The sequence below is a fragment of the Panthera uncia genome (genome assembly GCF_023721935.1).
Source record: "Panthera uncia isolate 11264 chromosome B3 unlocalized genomic scaffold, Puncia_PCG_1.0 HiC_scaffold_1, whole genome shotgun sequence".
Lineage (NCBI taxonomy): Eukaryota > Metazoa > Chordata > Mammalia > Carnivora > Felidae > Panthera > Panthera uncia.
Window position 1 is genome coordinate 122,199,489 of NW_026057582.1, and position 15,811 is coordinate 122,215,299.

Genomic DNA, 15,811 nt, shown 5'->3' on the forward strand with positions numbered 1-15,811 from the left:
GGTCTTGTGGGGTACAGGGTGCACAGGGAGGGAGTGAAGGAAGCTGGGTGGGGAAAGGCTGGGTCACTGTGGGAGGGGGCTTGGGAGGGGCCAGGATGCAAGTGGCAGGACTTCGAGACAGGGGATAACTGGTCGGTACAGGGCGGGGTGCTGTTGGTGCACCGTGAGCAGGGCAGCTGGGCAGCAGGGGCGCCTGGGCCAAGGGCTCACGGGGCGCAGGGCGGGGGTTACATAAATGTTCCTTGGCGCTGCGATGAGGCTGTGAGAGCGATTGCCTCATCTTATCAGGGAACACTGTGTCCCACATGCTCCTCTTGCCCAAGCCACAGGCCTGGGCTGGGACAGTGTGTTCCTCCCAGAAGCTGCAAGAAGCCAGGCTAAGAGGACAGGGGCTTTCCTCCTGCCCAAGCCCCCAACTGAGCGCCCAGCCCAGGGCCCTGCCCCCTGCCCCCTTCCTGGCAGCTGCACCTGCACGTGCAGCTTGGGAAGTGTGCATGTTTCAGCTCACACCCTGAGCCACTGAGAGACTCCCTCCTGCTTTGACCCCTGTCCAAAGGGCATGCTACCAATTTTCTCAATTGCGCCAACCAGTTTGGGCCAGACTGCCAGCTCCCACAGATGATCGGGTCCCTCCTGGCTCCAACAGCACCTGCACATGGCAGTTTTTGGTCTGTGAGCCCCTTGTGGGCAGTCCTGGGGGTCCTTTTGCGTTGCAAAAAAAAAAAAGACCCGGAGCCAGAACAATGTCTGTAAACTAGTGCCTCTTCTGCCGGTGGCAGTAAGTGATCTCCCCAGTTGGCCCCTCGGCCTCCCGCTGGCTCTTCTCAGCTCAGGCTGGCTGTGCCAACCAAGGCTCTGGGAGGCCTTGCTGAGCTCCCCTCTGTGGAAGAAAGAAGGGAGGGGATGCATCTCTGAATAGGGGGCCCCCGGGGAAAAGGGCAGATGGATCCATTGACTTAACAGGGGTACCTAAGATCACATGAAGAGACCTCAGTGAGCACAAGGAATCCCCACGGATGTGTGTCTGGGGAGCGTGGTGAGGGGTGGGGCTGGTCAGAGAGAGGCTTCCACAGAGATACACCTTTTCCCAGGCTCCCAGGCCGCAGCACCCAGGTCCTGAAAAGAATGGGCTGTCACTCATCAATACATAGCTCTGTTCAGTGGCCCCTGGTATGGGGCCACCTCCAGCTCCCCACATCAAGACTGACATGTTTTTCATACCAGCGAGTCCCTCCTGCTCACCCTCCCATGCTGGGGCAGGTTGGGAGATAGCCAACCATTGGGGCCAATCAGCTGTCAGCCTGCAAGGAAATCCAGGCCAACGGGCAGCCTTGGGGTCAGCAGAAAGGCCTGTCCCCATTATGGAAAGCAGACTTTCCTTTCTTTAGAAGGCCACTGGCTATTTCATTGATCACTGAAAACGCCCATGGTTTATAGACCCACGTGGAGCTGACATGCAGATGCCCTCTCCTGGGAAGCTCCAGCTAGAAGCGCTTACCCCCATGGTACAAGTGGAGGAGGTGAGGCCCCACTCAGTGGGGACCCCTCTTGTCCTAGGACTCTGCCTGTAGCCAGAGAGGTGCTTTCTGCATGGAAGTAGCCCTGCACCCACCCCACCCCTGCACCCCTACTCATTTGTCGATGGCTTCAGGGGTTGCCATCTTGCCTGTTTCTTCTCACAGTTACTGTGAGGGTTAAGTGGGAGCACATACATGCTCATAGGAGATACACCACTATCACCGGTTGTGGAGGGGGTGGGGTGCTCCTGGGCTACTGAGCCCCTTGGACAGGGAGCTCTCATGAGCAAGTCAGTGGCAAGTGACTGTGGTGGGAACCACTGGTTGCACGTTCGAGCCCCATACCACTTTGTGTTCATCTTTGCTGGAACAGCCGCAGCCCTGGCCCTGGCCCTGCCCCAGGGCACTCTGGTCTCATGCTACCATTACCGGCGCACAGGTGTTGCTGATCACATGCTGCCTTACACTCCTGCACAAGCAGAGCTGGCAGGATGAGAGGGGGAGGTGGCACCTGGCTGTGTGCAGCAACACACTACCTTGGGGGCACAGTTCAGACAAAATCTGCCTTCCTACAAAAGATGTAAGTGTATTTTTGAAGTAGGCATTTTGGGTGTTGCTTTGTTTTATTTTGGAATAGGAGAACTAGATCCTAAAATTCATACAGAAAAACAAATAGAAGCAGCTAGGAAAACTTTGAAAAAAAGAATACTGTGAGGGTACCAGACTGCCAGATATTCAACATACTGCCACAGAAGCTGATAACTGACTGGTGGGGAGGAGAGGAAATGCCAGAACTAGACCCCAAAACACCAAAACAGTGGGAAACACACTTAGCACAAATTATCATCTCAGATGGGTAGAGGAGAGAGGGTCCAAAAAACGTGTAAGGACAACTAAGTACTTTCTGGAAAGAAAGTAAGGACCATGCTAGGATAGAAGTTCTTTCTATGAATCAAAGCCCAGTAACTATAAATGAAAAGATTGATAAATCTGACTATAAAAGCCAGATATGGACAAAGTCACCATAAGCAAAGGCAAAAGATAAATGACAATCTGAGAAAAAAAAAATATTTGCAGCTCATATCACAAAGGCCTAACCTCCAATACAGAATGAGAACACAGAAATTAAAAGACAAACCAACACTCAATAGAAATATGGGCAAAGCCCATAAGACAGTTGATAAAAAGAAAACACAAATGACTCTCAAATATCTGAAAAGATGCTCAACTTCACCTGTCAGAGAGCAAATGCCAACAAAACCGCACTGAAATCCTACTTTTTATCTGTCAGGTAGCAAAGCCACAGGAATACGCACTCTCACATTTCGCCAGTGGAAATACAAAGTGCCCCAACCCCTCTGGAGGGCAACGTGGTGATGCTGATCCCAATTACAAATGTGTGCAACCTTCGACCCCACAAAACAACTTTTGGGAAACTATTCTACAGATACACCTGCACACCTACAAAATGGGATATGGGCCTGGTCATTCAATGCAGAAAAAGCCTCAAAACAACTCCTGTCCTCCAGCTGGGGCCTGTGAAATACGTTATGGAAACCCCATGTGACGGAATACTATGAAAAAGAAATGGAATGGACTCTTTCTGAACTGATGGGGAGAGATCTCTAAAGTGGTACTGTTGAGGAAGGAAAGCAAGGTTCTGAGCAGAAGGAACAGTGTGTGTAGACATGTGCTTTTGCTTGTAGAAAGGTCCTCTGGGAGGATACAGACTACCTGGGGACAGAGGGGTGAGGAGAGGGTGCCTTGAAAACTGCGTAAATCTCCTGGATTTCAAAACACGCAAATGTATTTACCTATTCACAAAGTTAAAAACAAGAATCCACAGCAAACTAGGAAATGCTAGCCACAAATAACGCAAATTTTATTTTATTTTTTTAAATGTTTTATTTATTGTTAAGAGAGAGCATGAGCAAGGAAAGGGCAGAGAGAGAAGGAGAGAGAGAATCCCAAGCAGACTCCACACCGTCAACCAGTGTAGAGCCCGACATGGGGCTCAAACACCCAAACTGAGAGATCGTGACCTGAGCTGAAGTTAGACGCTCAACGGACTAAGCCACCCAGGTGCCTCAATAATGCAAATTTTAAAACAGGAGCTGACGGAACAACCCTGTGAGTTCCTGGCCAGACCCATTCACACCACATGTGGCCGTGCATACTCTCCTCAGCACATTCTGAATACAATCCCCAGAATTCCCCTTAAAATAGATTCCCCTTAGAATGGGGGAGGGGGCAGGGGAGCTCCTTGGAATATGAGAAATTCAAAAATAGCAGTGAAGTCCAATCTACCTTTCTGGAAGGTGCTCCTGGGGATGGACCTCCAGGATTCAAGCCCCTGGGTCACTCTGCAAATTGTTTTGTTGGAGGGTGCTCCCTGATCAGTGGTTTGACAGACCCAGTGTGACTTAAAAGGCAAGGGAGAAGAATCTGACAGCAGCAGACCCAGAGCTGTTAACTTGCATGTGTTAAAGGTCCCTTCAGCCTCCTATATACCATGTTCCTGTCATAATTATCACTGGGTCCGCCCTCACAGGACTGGCGAGAACCAGCCTCGGTGGCTAAGCCAGGCTCTGGCTGCTGGAGAGGTGCTGCCAGGTGAGTTCGTCCAGCTGTCAGGACACAGACCACAAGTTCAAGGCAGGAGACTCGGTCCCTTCTGCCAGGGACTGGTAAGGAGGTGGGAACTAGGGAACGGGTGCAGGCTTCTGGGAAGGGTTTTTCTCTTGGATCAAAAGAAAGGAAAAGGAAGGAAGGAAGGGAGGGAAGAAAGACAGAGGGCCGGGCACGGATGGGGTGGGGGAAGCGGGCACAGTACAGAAAAGCCTCTGGCAGGCTGTGCTGGGCTGTAACGTCTGGGGTGGCACCAGTCATTGACAGCCACATGGGGAAGTCCGCAGAGACTCAGAGAGAAGCCAAACTGCTCCTAGACACAGACAAGCCTTCAGCCAACTTGAGGCTGCCTGCCCGCACTACCCCCTCCCCAAAGAAACAAAAGTCTTCAAGGTCAGCCAGGGCCCCTGGGAGAGGGCATGGAGCAGAGCAAACGACCCCCTTCCTGCTGCCATCTGCCAACATGCACAACCAGCTGCCTGCTCTGTACCCCAGGGCCCCATGCCCACACCCAGGGCTCTCTAGGCAACCAAGGGAGGGGCCCTTCTCTGTAGAGCCTTTGGCAACCATTCTGTCCACTTCCTCTTCCTGTATCTCTCCCCTCCCCCAGCCTTCATTTCCTCACTCTGGTCCTCTCCCTTTTGCCCCCTCAGGTGGGTCTTGACAGCAGGGCCCCAGCCTGGCCACAGCTGCCCCAATGGTGGGTACAACGCACAGCACACACACCTGCAAACATGGAGCTTCACAGGGAGGCAGCCTTTACTTCCAGCATGCACAAGCTCATTGACTCTACCCTGAGGGACAGGAGTTGTGTCAAGATCTTAGATATGAAGACTAAAAGTGGACAGTCAAAACGACCTCACCAAGGCCACACACCCAGAAAGCCTGGCACTCCCAATCCAGATTTCACTCAGAAGGAGGACATTCTTACAGCCTCTCCCCACCATGGAATAGGAAATGTTCTGACAAGCTGACCTCGGCCATTAGCATCCTGGGGGTTGAGAGCCCAAAAGGGACCATCAAGGCCAAGGGCCCATCTCACAGATGAAGGCACTGTGGCGCAGCACACACAATGTAAGGTACCACCCTCATCACCCTGGGGAGAAGCTTCCCAGTGGCACCCCCAGCCCAGTTGAGCTGCACTGGGCCACTCTGCCTGCAGGGGACCTTGGCAGGCAGTCACCAGTCCCTCTGCAGCACGTAGCCACACCTAACATGTGGACGAGCTGGGCAGTTCCTTTTCAAGAGGCCCTGCCTGCCTGCCTGCCTGTCTGAGAAGGTCTGAGCACCCTGAGGCAGCACGTGGCCCCTGGGGAGCACGTGCTCTTCCTCCAGACCCAGCACCTACACTGGCCTGCTCCAGGTACTCAGAGCAGAGGGCCATTTCCTTCACGAAAAAAAAAAAAAAAAAGTCACAAGTTTCAAACAGAACATAGCAAAACAATGTATTTGTCAGAGTTGGTTTCATAAAGCAAATAAATCGAAATAAAAACAAGTAAGTCATTTTTCTATAGTTCTAAAATGCTTTTGGTTTTTGAGGGAGCTGATGCAGCGGGGAAAAAAAAACATCCAGTCACTGACCTACCTTTTCTAGAACAGCTGAAGTCCTGAGGAACAGCTCTAGACACTCTGGAAGGAGCCTCTCCTTCAGTAGCCCAGGTCACCGGACCCAGCAGAGCCTCAGCCACTTGGACAATTTATACCCAGTGTGTTTTAAGAACACTCTTTTGTTCAAAAGAACCACTTGCAGAGAACAGGATACTGGAACAGTAAGCCAGAGGCCTTGCTCCTCAGTAAATCTGAGTTCCACTGCCAGAGAGGAGGCGGTCACCCACTGCCCTCACCACCCGGCCCTCTCCCTACCTGGAAAAACCCATGCTGTGGTGTAGAAAGAAGAGCATTTCCAGGGCCTTTTGAGGCTCAGGGCACTAAGGCCAGCCGCTTCCCTGTCACAGGGCCTGCCCACCGCTTCTCTAAGCCTGTCTCTTCCTCCTCACATCCTGCCTAGTGCTCAACCCTGATCCTATGTCCTTCCCCAGCCTAGCGTGGAACAGGTCACTAAGGGAGCTGACCCTGAGGACACCAGCCAGGGAGAAAAGCTGACACCACTCTGCTTCCCAGCCCCCACAGTCCCCCAGAGTGACCCTTCTTCAACAGCTCTGCATGGGGACACTATGATCCAAAGGCTACCCGAGTCAGCCTGAGGCCAAGGGAGGGCCAGTGAAAGCTGGGGCAAGCTGCCCACCCCTGAGGTAGGGTGTGGGGGACTGGGTGCTCTGTGGTGTTACCCCTCATGTGTCAAGGTTAGGTAGGCAGACAAAGGAAGGGTTGGCACGGAGGCCACCTTCCTGTCCCTCTCTAGAGTCTCATAAGCCACAGACAGGGACCCACTTATATGTAGTCTCATTCCAACCAAGAAAACAGACCCTCTGTCCCAATGCCTGTAGGAAATGAACATGCCTCAGAGCCAGAGCTGCAGGAAGGAAACACAGCCGTTATCTTGGGAAGACAGGATTCATGCGTGACTGTTCGTTCTGCATTCCTACACTTTTCAACTGAGCTGCTGTTTGCTGTCAGAAAGAGTGCAGTATGTTATCTCACAAAGTCGGACATAAACACATCATAATACATGTGTATTTATGGATATAGACTACAAACTTCTATTGTGAAATAATAATAGCTCACCCAAAGCCCAGCTCGCTAACTGGGCCTGCTACCATAGAACCCAGCACCTCTGGCCTCTGGTGAGGGAGTAGCACTAATTTACACGCACAGGTGCACATGCCCGGAAAGGTCAAAAGACCACATGCCAGAAATTTCATAAAGGTGTTTTCCCCCCTTTTGCTAAGGGTTACAAAACACATTTGAAAATTTCCGTTCCCAAGGTCTCATGTAGAACAGCAATAATAAAATACTAATGATTTCTGCCAGCAGGCAGGCAGAAGCCACCCCAGACAAGGGCTCTAGAGGTCCCCCACCACCTTCACACACACACACACACACACACACACACACACACACACACACACACATTCTCCTGAAGAGACATACAGAGAGAGATCAGCTCCCACCGCCAAACACTTCCAGATCCTGGACTGCAATAGTCTGCCAGATGATCAAACGTGATGCGTGGACTCATGTGACATGACCCCAAAGAACAGACATGTCCATTTCTTTCCCCTCTATTCTGATGGCCACATCACTAACTGTCTCCAAGGGAACCCAGGAGCACCTTCCCTGAGCTGAACAGGGAGCATTTGAGCATGCTCTCAAAGGGAGCATTCTCCTGCTTCGGAGGCCAGAGTGCTGTCACCAGCCCTGTTCTGGGAGTATGTGATCTACTACTGCACACCAAGCCCTTACAGCTGCTGACAGCCCAGGAATGACATTTCAGTTGGTCTTTTCAGAGATTTTTCTCAAACTACAAGGATATGAATCTGGAATCCACAATTAAAGATTCAGGTTTATTTACTTGATAAAAATGTTCATTTAAGGCTGACCAAAAGTAAAGGAAGCTCATATTCAGAATATATAAAGAACTCTTAAATCTCAACAATAAGCAAACATCTGATTTTAAAAATGAACAAGATCTGAACTCAACCAAACAAGATACACAGATGGCAAACAACTATGTGAAAAGGTGCTCAATATCATCATTAAGGAATGCAAAGTAAAACAATGAGGCAGCACCATACATTTATGAGAATGGCTAAATTCCCCAAAACCAACAACACTAACAGCTGGTGGAGCAAACTGGAACTCTCATTCATTGCTGGCAAGAATATGGTGCAATCATTTTATAAGATAGTTGACAGTTTCCTATAAAGTTAAATAGAGACTCACTCTACAACCCAGCAACCCCAACCCTAGGCATCTAGCAAGTGAGTTGAAAAGCCATCCACAAATGTTTATAGTAGATTTATTCATAGTCAGTGAAAACTACAAATAAGCACTTTCTACAGGTAAATGGATAAACAAATTGTGGTATATCCATACAATGGAATACTATACAATGATGACAAGGAAGTAGCTATTGATTCACAAACACAAAAATGGTTGAATTTATGCAAAATTAAATGCATTTTGCGAAGTCAAAGAAGCTAGACCCAAAAGTCTATATACTTTGTATGACTCCATTCATATGACATTCTGCCAAAGGCAAAACTGTATGGACAAAAAACACAACAGGGATTGTCAGAGTTGGGGAATCAGGAAATGGCTGACCTCAAAGGAGAATTTTTAGGGTGATGGAACTGTCCTGCCTGGTCCTGGAGTGGTGGATACAAGACTGCATTTGTTAAAACCCAGAGTACTGCATATCGCAGTTTACATTTTAACGTATGCAAACTTTGAGCATATAAAGGAGGTTGGGGGATCCCAGGACAGAATACACACTGTGACAACAGATTCCAACCACATTACAAATGTATGACATGGCCTCTCAGAGGGGGGTGGGGAAAAGCAGCTGACCTAAGTCACTTAGGAAAACAGTGTTTTGACTGGAAACCGAAAGATTCACAGACAAAAGCAACTGTACCTAGTGCTGCTCTAACTTCTCACGACAGAAACAATTATGAAACTGCTTCACTCGAATGCTGGCACTTACAAACAGGTGACCACACGGTGAATGGTGGGAGCCAGTGTCTCACTGTTGGAGACAAAGGTTACAGATCAGTAGGGGGAGGTGGGAATGAGTCCTTCCTGAGGGACTGGCCCAGAGACTGAGACATCAGTGTGATGTGTGCTTAGCTCACGTGCACAAAGAGGGCCAGATAGAGAAATTATTAAAGGTATGTGTGTATAAATGGGCTGGGACACAGACATGTTTTCTGGCTCCATCCACTGGGAGAGGCTAGAAGCAGTAACACCCCAAGAGCAGAAAGCACACCCAGGTCTTGGTTTCTAAATACCATTTCCAATAACAGAAGTCAAGGCTCCTTAGAGAAATGGCTGATTCTAGGACTAGAGCCAGAAAAATACAAGATGAACCTGACTTATCTTATTAATGCCAGAAAGTAAGGAAGTGAACAAAAAACAAAAATGATGGGGATGTGTTGAAGGGACACAGGAGCCAACCTGATAGAGTTTCTGGCCAACGCTGGACCAATTGAGCAACAAAATAAGTATCAGTGGATATCATTCTCCCACTGATACGACGTGATGAGAAGGGCACTTCACCTCTAGTATTTTTCCCCAAAAGCCACAAACCCAGTGTAATCATGAGAAAAACATCAGACAAATGCAAACCAAGGTACAACCTACAGAATATCTGGCCACAACCCCTCAAAACTATGAAGGTCATGGAAAACAATGAAAGTCTATGAAACACCATGAGGAACCTGAGAAGGGATGACAACTATAGTTCAGTCAATAAATCAGAGAAAACCCATTTCACTCAATTGTCGTGATCACTATAGCAGTGACCATGTAGCTCATTTCTAAGTAATAAGTCAATACTTCTTAGCCAGTACAAATGGCTGATACGGCCTCACTTGTTGGGGAACAAAGTAAATGCTGAAGAAAGTACATGATTTCTGAGGTTCTTCAAATGCTTTGGGAGCACTGGCTCATGCAGTGGTCACCTTTGCCAGCTGGACACTTCTCTGACCAATGCTTGCCCACCTTGAGGACAAATGCACAGGAGTCGCCCAGCAACTGCAACAGTGACAGCAAAGTGCCAGCTGGTCCAGCACCCGTTCTCTGTGTCTTCTTTCCCCAGAGAACATGACTTCAGTTTGTAGCAACAATGCACCAGGTAAAAATGGTTCCTTTCCGACTCCCTTGCAGTTAGGATTGGCTAAACTGACTGTAGCCAAATGAGCTCTGGATAAGCCACTGGATAAGCCTCGTCCTGATAAAGAGGACCATGTGCCTGCCACCATTCTTCCCGCCTGGAGAATGTTCCAAGGTTGTAGAGGCAGCAGCTGTCATGATAACACGGGTAGAAAGCACAGCCTAATTCACACATCAACAATGACTGAAGAGAAAGAGGTGATGAGCCTCGGTCTCTGATGGCATCCTGGAGCTCCCACACTGGCCCTGGATATCTACTTTGGGATCTGTAACCAGAGAAAAAGAAACCTAAAGCTACCAACCTTAGGTTTAGACCTTCTTCTTTCCCTGGGCAACTGTCTTCCTGTGAGCTGCTTTCAGTTGCTTCAAGATTATTGCTCATTGTAGCTCTGGCTGTAATTCCAGGATAACACTGTTGGATAATAACCAAAGGGGGACACTGGCAACTGGAGGGACTGGACAATTTGGCCCATGCAGAGGTAGGAGGTGGGAAGGGATTCTCCTGCTGATGAGGGAGGTCCTCATCTTTCCCTCTCGTCTCTCCCTGGACCTCCCTGCACTGGCCCACATGCCAAACAGGAGCTCTGGATAAAGATAGAAGATCACTACCTTCCCATCCCCAGATCCCTCTAAAATGAAAGGAAAGGCATTTTAAGGGACTAAGTGAAAGGAAAAGGAGAAAACAATAGTAATTTGGAGGCTGGAAATCCGAGAGATGGCAGAGAAAGCAAAGAAGCATGTGACCCTGTACAATGTGACCTCCCACAGGCTCAGGAGTCCCCAGCAGTGGGGGGACACTGGGGCTGAAAAAGGAGGCACCTGAATGTTAAAGAAGCAATAGACACATCACAGCCTTTTGTCTACTTCATACACAGCTGCCTGCCTTACCTGTACCTGTCGAAGAACAATTTACTGTCTCAGTGGGTCAGGAGAGGTGGGGGATCTGGACTGGAGACCACAGAGATGGCTCAGGGCAGGGCAGCCTCCTGAATGGGGGCCTGAGGAACAGCTCACCTACTCCATGCTGCCACTCCCAGACCTCTCCCCACCCAGCCCTCTGAGCCCTGCAACCAGGACGACATCCCCAGGCAGGGACGGAAAGTCACCAAGCCCATCTGTGCACCAGGCCCAGCCTCTGGGCAGTGTCTCCAGACACCAAGGATCATCAGACAGAGAAGAGCCTCTGACCCGGACAGCTGGGTGAGAGATCCAAATCAGCAAGCAGAAAAAGGCAACACAGAGGATGCAGAAGCCAACTCCAGAGCTGTCAGTCATCCTCAGAGGTAAGAAGCATCCAGGAAGCAAGGACAGGATAGGATCCTCCTTATAAAAGGAGATCCAAAAACCTGAGTCTGAAAGTAAAGACACAACAGGGGAATATGGCAGAGGTCATGGTTGGAAAAGAACAGAGAGTTTCACAGAACACAGAGCGAAAGACAAGTAAAATGGATGATAGGAGGAAAAGGTAAGATAAGGGAAGGATCAGCCAACCGTTCCAGCTCCAGATAAAAGGAGGCCAGAGAGCCCAGAGAGCACAGAAGGTAGGCTGTCATCTGGAGTATGAGCAAGAATGAGTCCCAGGGCCCGCTGGGGGACAGAGCCTTGGACCCAGCACTTCTGCCGCAACTTATTAGTCTAGGAGCAAAACACTTCCAGACATGGAAGTCTCCACAACATGGCCTCCTCTCCCTTCACCAGAAGGCACAGGCATGGGTTCAAGGAAACAGGGCCTCTAACAGCAATGGACAGTCTGGGAAGCTGTTAAAGGTCTGGAGAGGAGACCTCCACATCCACGAGAGCCACATGGCCACAGGGCATGGGGACAAGCCAAGGATGACAGCACTCAGAAAACCAAGCAAAAGGAGCAACTATTAATTCTATGGAAAAGAAACATATGACACTAGGGTCACTGTCAACTAGCATTCAGTTAGTCCGGGTCATCTGTAAACACTGAATGCTGACCTAATGCAAAATACCCCACTCTTCTGGGGGCGGGCAGGGTGACAGGGACCTCACTTCTCATCTGCCACCATGGGAAGTCAACACATGATGTTCAAAGCTGAAGCACAGAGCAGAGCCCCCATGGACATGCAGGGGAGAGTTAGGGCAGTAAACACCGCAAGAGGCAACTGAAGAAGCCAACAGGGAACTCTGCTGGGAGAGGGAACAGGAGAACAGGGCACAGCCAGGTCCCTCCCTGTGCATCACAATAAAATGAGCTGGGTGATTTGGTCCTTAGGCTACATGTGTTACTTGGTGCATTACTCTAATATTTTTTAAAATTTTTAATGTTTTTATTTATTTTGAGAGAGAGACTGAGAGAGAGAGAGAGAGAGAGAGAGAGAGAGAGAGAATGAGCAGGGGAGGGGCAGAGAGAGAGGGAGACACAGAATCCAAAGCAGCCTCCAGGCTCCATCCGAGCTGTCAGCACAGAGCCTGACATGGGACTCAAACTCATGAACTGCGAGATCATAACCTGAGCCGAAGTTGGGACACCTAACCGACTGAGCTACCAAAATATTTTTTTTAAATGATTTACAAAATGGGACAGATCTAACGTTTGTGGCAGCCAAGCGTTTCCGTGGAGAACCACTAGGCTATCCCTGTCACCCCTTCAGAAGCTGTGGGATGGTGTGGGCCCTGCCGGCACCCAAGGGGCATGGGTCTAACACCTGCTTTGCTCCTCCCTATCCCCTCGCACCAGAGGAAAGCCCTTCCTAGGTAGCTGGGCCTCCTCCTTCTGTACCTGTGTTACCCTAGTAGCACTTTTGTTCTTCTTTGTTGCTGTTGCTTTCGATTTTGATAAAAACCTCTGTCCAAAACGGTTCGGCACTGGGTACCTTCTGCCTGCAATGAAGCACCCACATGAGGGGTGTGGCCCACACCACTTCCCGAGACTAACCAGTGGTCTGGGGTGACTTCAGGCTGTGGCTTTCTTTATTTCATGTTTAATTAGTGTTATTCTAGCATTAGACACATTGGACTTGATTTTAAAATGTGCAACTGAAATATTAATGGATAAAATGGTATGGTGTCTGGGATTTCCTTGAAAACAGTGGAAAGAAAAGGATGGAGGGGCTACTAGGGCTGTGGGCATTTGTTACATGCTCCTTTCAATCGGGGTGTCCGCCTGACACTCTCCCTACTGTACAGATGTGGGGTGCAACCACTTGCCTTAGGCCTCGCCAAGAGGCCACTCTGCTCCCTGGATTTCATCCTGGCTCTGGCTCTCCCTAGGCTGCTCTCTGCCCGCCCTCCCGTGGGCAGGTTGACGCCCTGCAGGCCTGGCCAGTGCCCTGGACTCACCACTGTAATTGGTCCACACAGGCCCTGTGTTCGCTCCCACGGCTGGGAGAGCATAGTGCACTGGGGCGGGGACTGGGCCTGGCCAGGGCCCTCCAGGCTGATGCTGTCTCCTGGGCCCCACTGTGGCCAAGCTCCACATCTGACCCGAGACTGTGCATGTCCACTTGTTCCTGGAGTCTGGGAGCTCTGGGGAGTGCCTGACTCTTAGCGGTCTGTATGCTACGCATGGCTACAGGGATGTTTTTTTCCAAGAAGCAGCCTGGTTTCTGTTTAAAAGGAGAAACATTCAGATAAGAGTCCTTCTTCTTTTCTGCATGTCAATGCCTGTGGGTGCTGGGTTCTTGGTGAGAAAGGGGCCGGGGGAAGGGGAGTCCTGCCATCGAGGGCTCCCCCCAGACCCACCCACCAGGGGAAGGCCGGCTGCATGGAACTGCCCCAAGCGCCCTGCCAGATCACTGTGGGAACTCTGGCCACAAACACCACAGCCCCCCTTCCCAGCAGCTATTCTTGGTTTGTGTCTCCCTTTGGTGGGGGGAGGATAAGGGTGGAAATGATCAGAAGCTAAAATTAGCAAACGGCAAACAATTGAGGCCAGGAATCTGAGGTCAGCTGAGGATAACGGTTTGTTTTTTGCGGCCCTGAGGTGGTTTGAGCAATAAAGGGAATTGAAAATGAAAACAAATCTGGAAGTAGCCCAACCCCTGCCGGGACCAAGGCAGACACCGGGTCAGCTGCGGGTAGACCAGGCCAGATGGCAGGGACTTTGCTCAGCCCAGGACCCTTCCAGGGCTCCCCTCCTCCCACAGGACTTCCTGCTATTTCCCTGTGAGCTGGTCTACAGCCAGAACACCTACAGCTGTGAGTTACAGAAGGTTCGGAAGGGTTCCCAGGCACTAGTCTGGTTCTGAATTCCACTCCTGGGAGGGCCAGCATGAGCAGTTGTAAAACCCCCAGCAACTGTGCCGTGTAACCAAGGCCACCAGCCCCTGCTCTGGTCCTATGGGCACTTGCCTTTTAACACAACCCAGTAAACTGCCTAAATCACGGTGCAGGCAATCAAGCCCAAGGAGGGTCTGTGACATGCCAGGTCACACCGCCACCAAACAGTGGAGCCACCCTGAGCCCAGTTCCTTGCCCAGTGCCCCTGTCCCACTTTCTGCAACCCTTCCTCCTCTGGAAGGCCCACCTACACACTTAGGGGCCCCTAACCCTGACACCACATAGCCCAACAGAGCCCCTGACCACAGCAAGGCATGGCTGTGAGGCCAGGGCCCTGGGCCCCAAGTCCAAGGGATGCAGCAGTTTTGACTCCTGGCTGTCCCAAGGTAAGCCAGCTGCACGATGACCACAGACAGACAAGGGGAGGACGGCCCAGCCTCAACACCACTCCATGGTCAGGGGCCACCTTCCCCCAGAACTCCCAAGTAGCCAGACTGGAGGTGCCACTGCCCAGTGGTCTTGGGATTCTATCTTGATGCTCGCAGCTTGGGACCTGGAAACAATGTCCTCCCTTAACTCCTAGGATACTCAGCTTGGCCATGTGATGCATAGGACTTAATACAGCCTTTGACTAAAGCACACGGGAGCCTGGAGACACAGAGCCCTGGCCCTGAGGATGGGGCTCCTGTCTGCAGGACAGAGCAGGTGCCCAGAGGCTCTTCCACGGGGCTGGCCCAGGACCAGGGGCTGGAGCCACACCAAGTGGCACCACTGTACACGTGTGCTAATCTCAATAGTCACCAAAGCTGCCAACAGACCTGTTCCCCAGCCACACCTAGGCCAGGCAGGACTCACATGGCTTGGGTCTGACCAGGCCTTCCTCACTGGTGGGCTCAGAATAACATTCTACCGTGGGGACTGCCCTGAGCTGCATTTATATCTCCAGCAAGCTCTGACCAGAGCCCAGCTGGCCACCATCCTGGCCACCAGGTCTATGCACTGAGCAGGGCTGACGCTGGGAACCAGGGGAGCTTGGGAGGCAGCATCTCGAAGTCCAAGGCTGCCTTTTCCTGTCCTTGTCCCTCAGGGCACATGGAGGGCCCCAGGTGGACCCCAGAGCTAAGAGGAGTGATGGAAACCCCTGGGCGTGGCTGGAGCCCTAAAGATGAGAAATGCTCCCAACAGCCACCTTCCCAGGTTGGATGATGCTGTAGGAAAAACTCACCCTTCCCTGGTTAGATCTCAAGGCCCCTGGTGTCTAAGGCTACCTATACCACATACCCTACAGCCGTGAGGGTCTGGAGGTGGGGTACACAACAGGACAGTTTAAGGGCAAAGAGTGGGTCTGGGGCTTTTGTTTTGTGAACTCTACACAACACAGACCTTGGTTCACCGCAAAACCCATTTGGATATCTCATAATGCCCTCCCTGCTGCGGTGCCAGACTGGGTGCTCGCCTGTGCGGCTGTGGGGGAGGGGCTCGTTCTCCCTTTCTAGAAGGCAATTTGCCCCTGACTGCACATTCCGTTACTTGCTCCCAGGAGTCCATGCTGTGAAAATAATGAACCTGAGCCCACTGTGGATGGCTGTCAGTCATGAAATATTCCAGACGAGCAAGTCACTGGACAT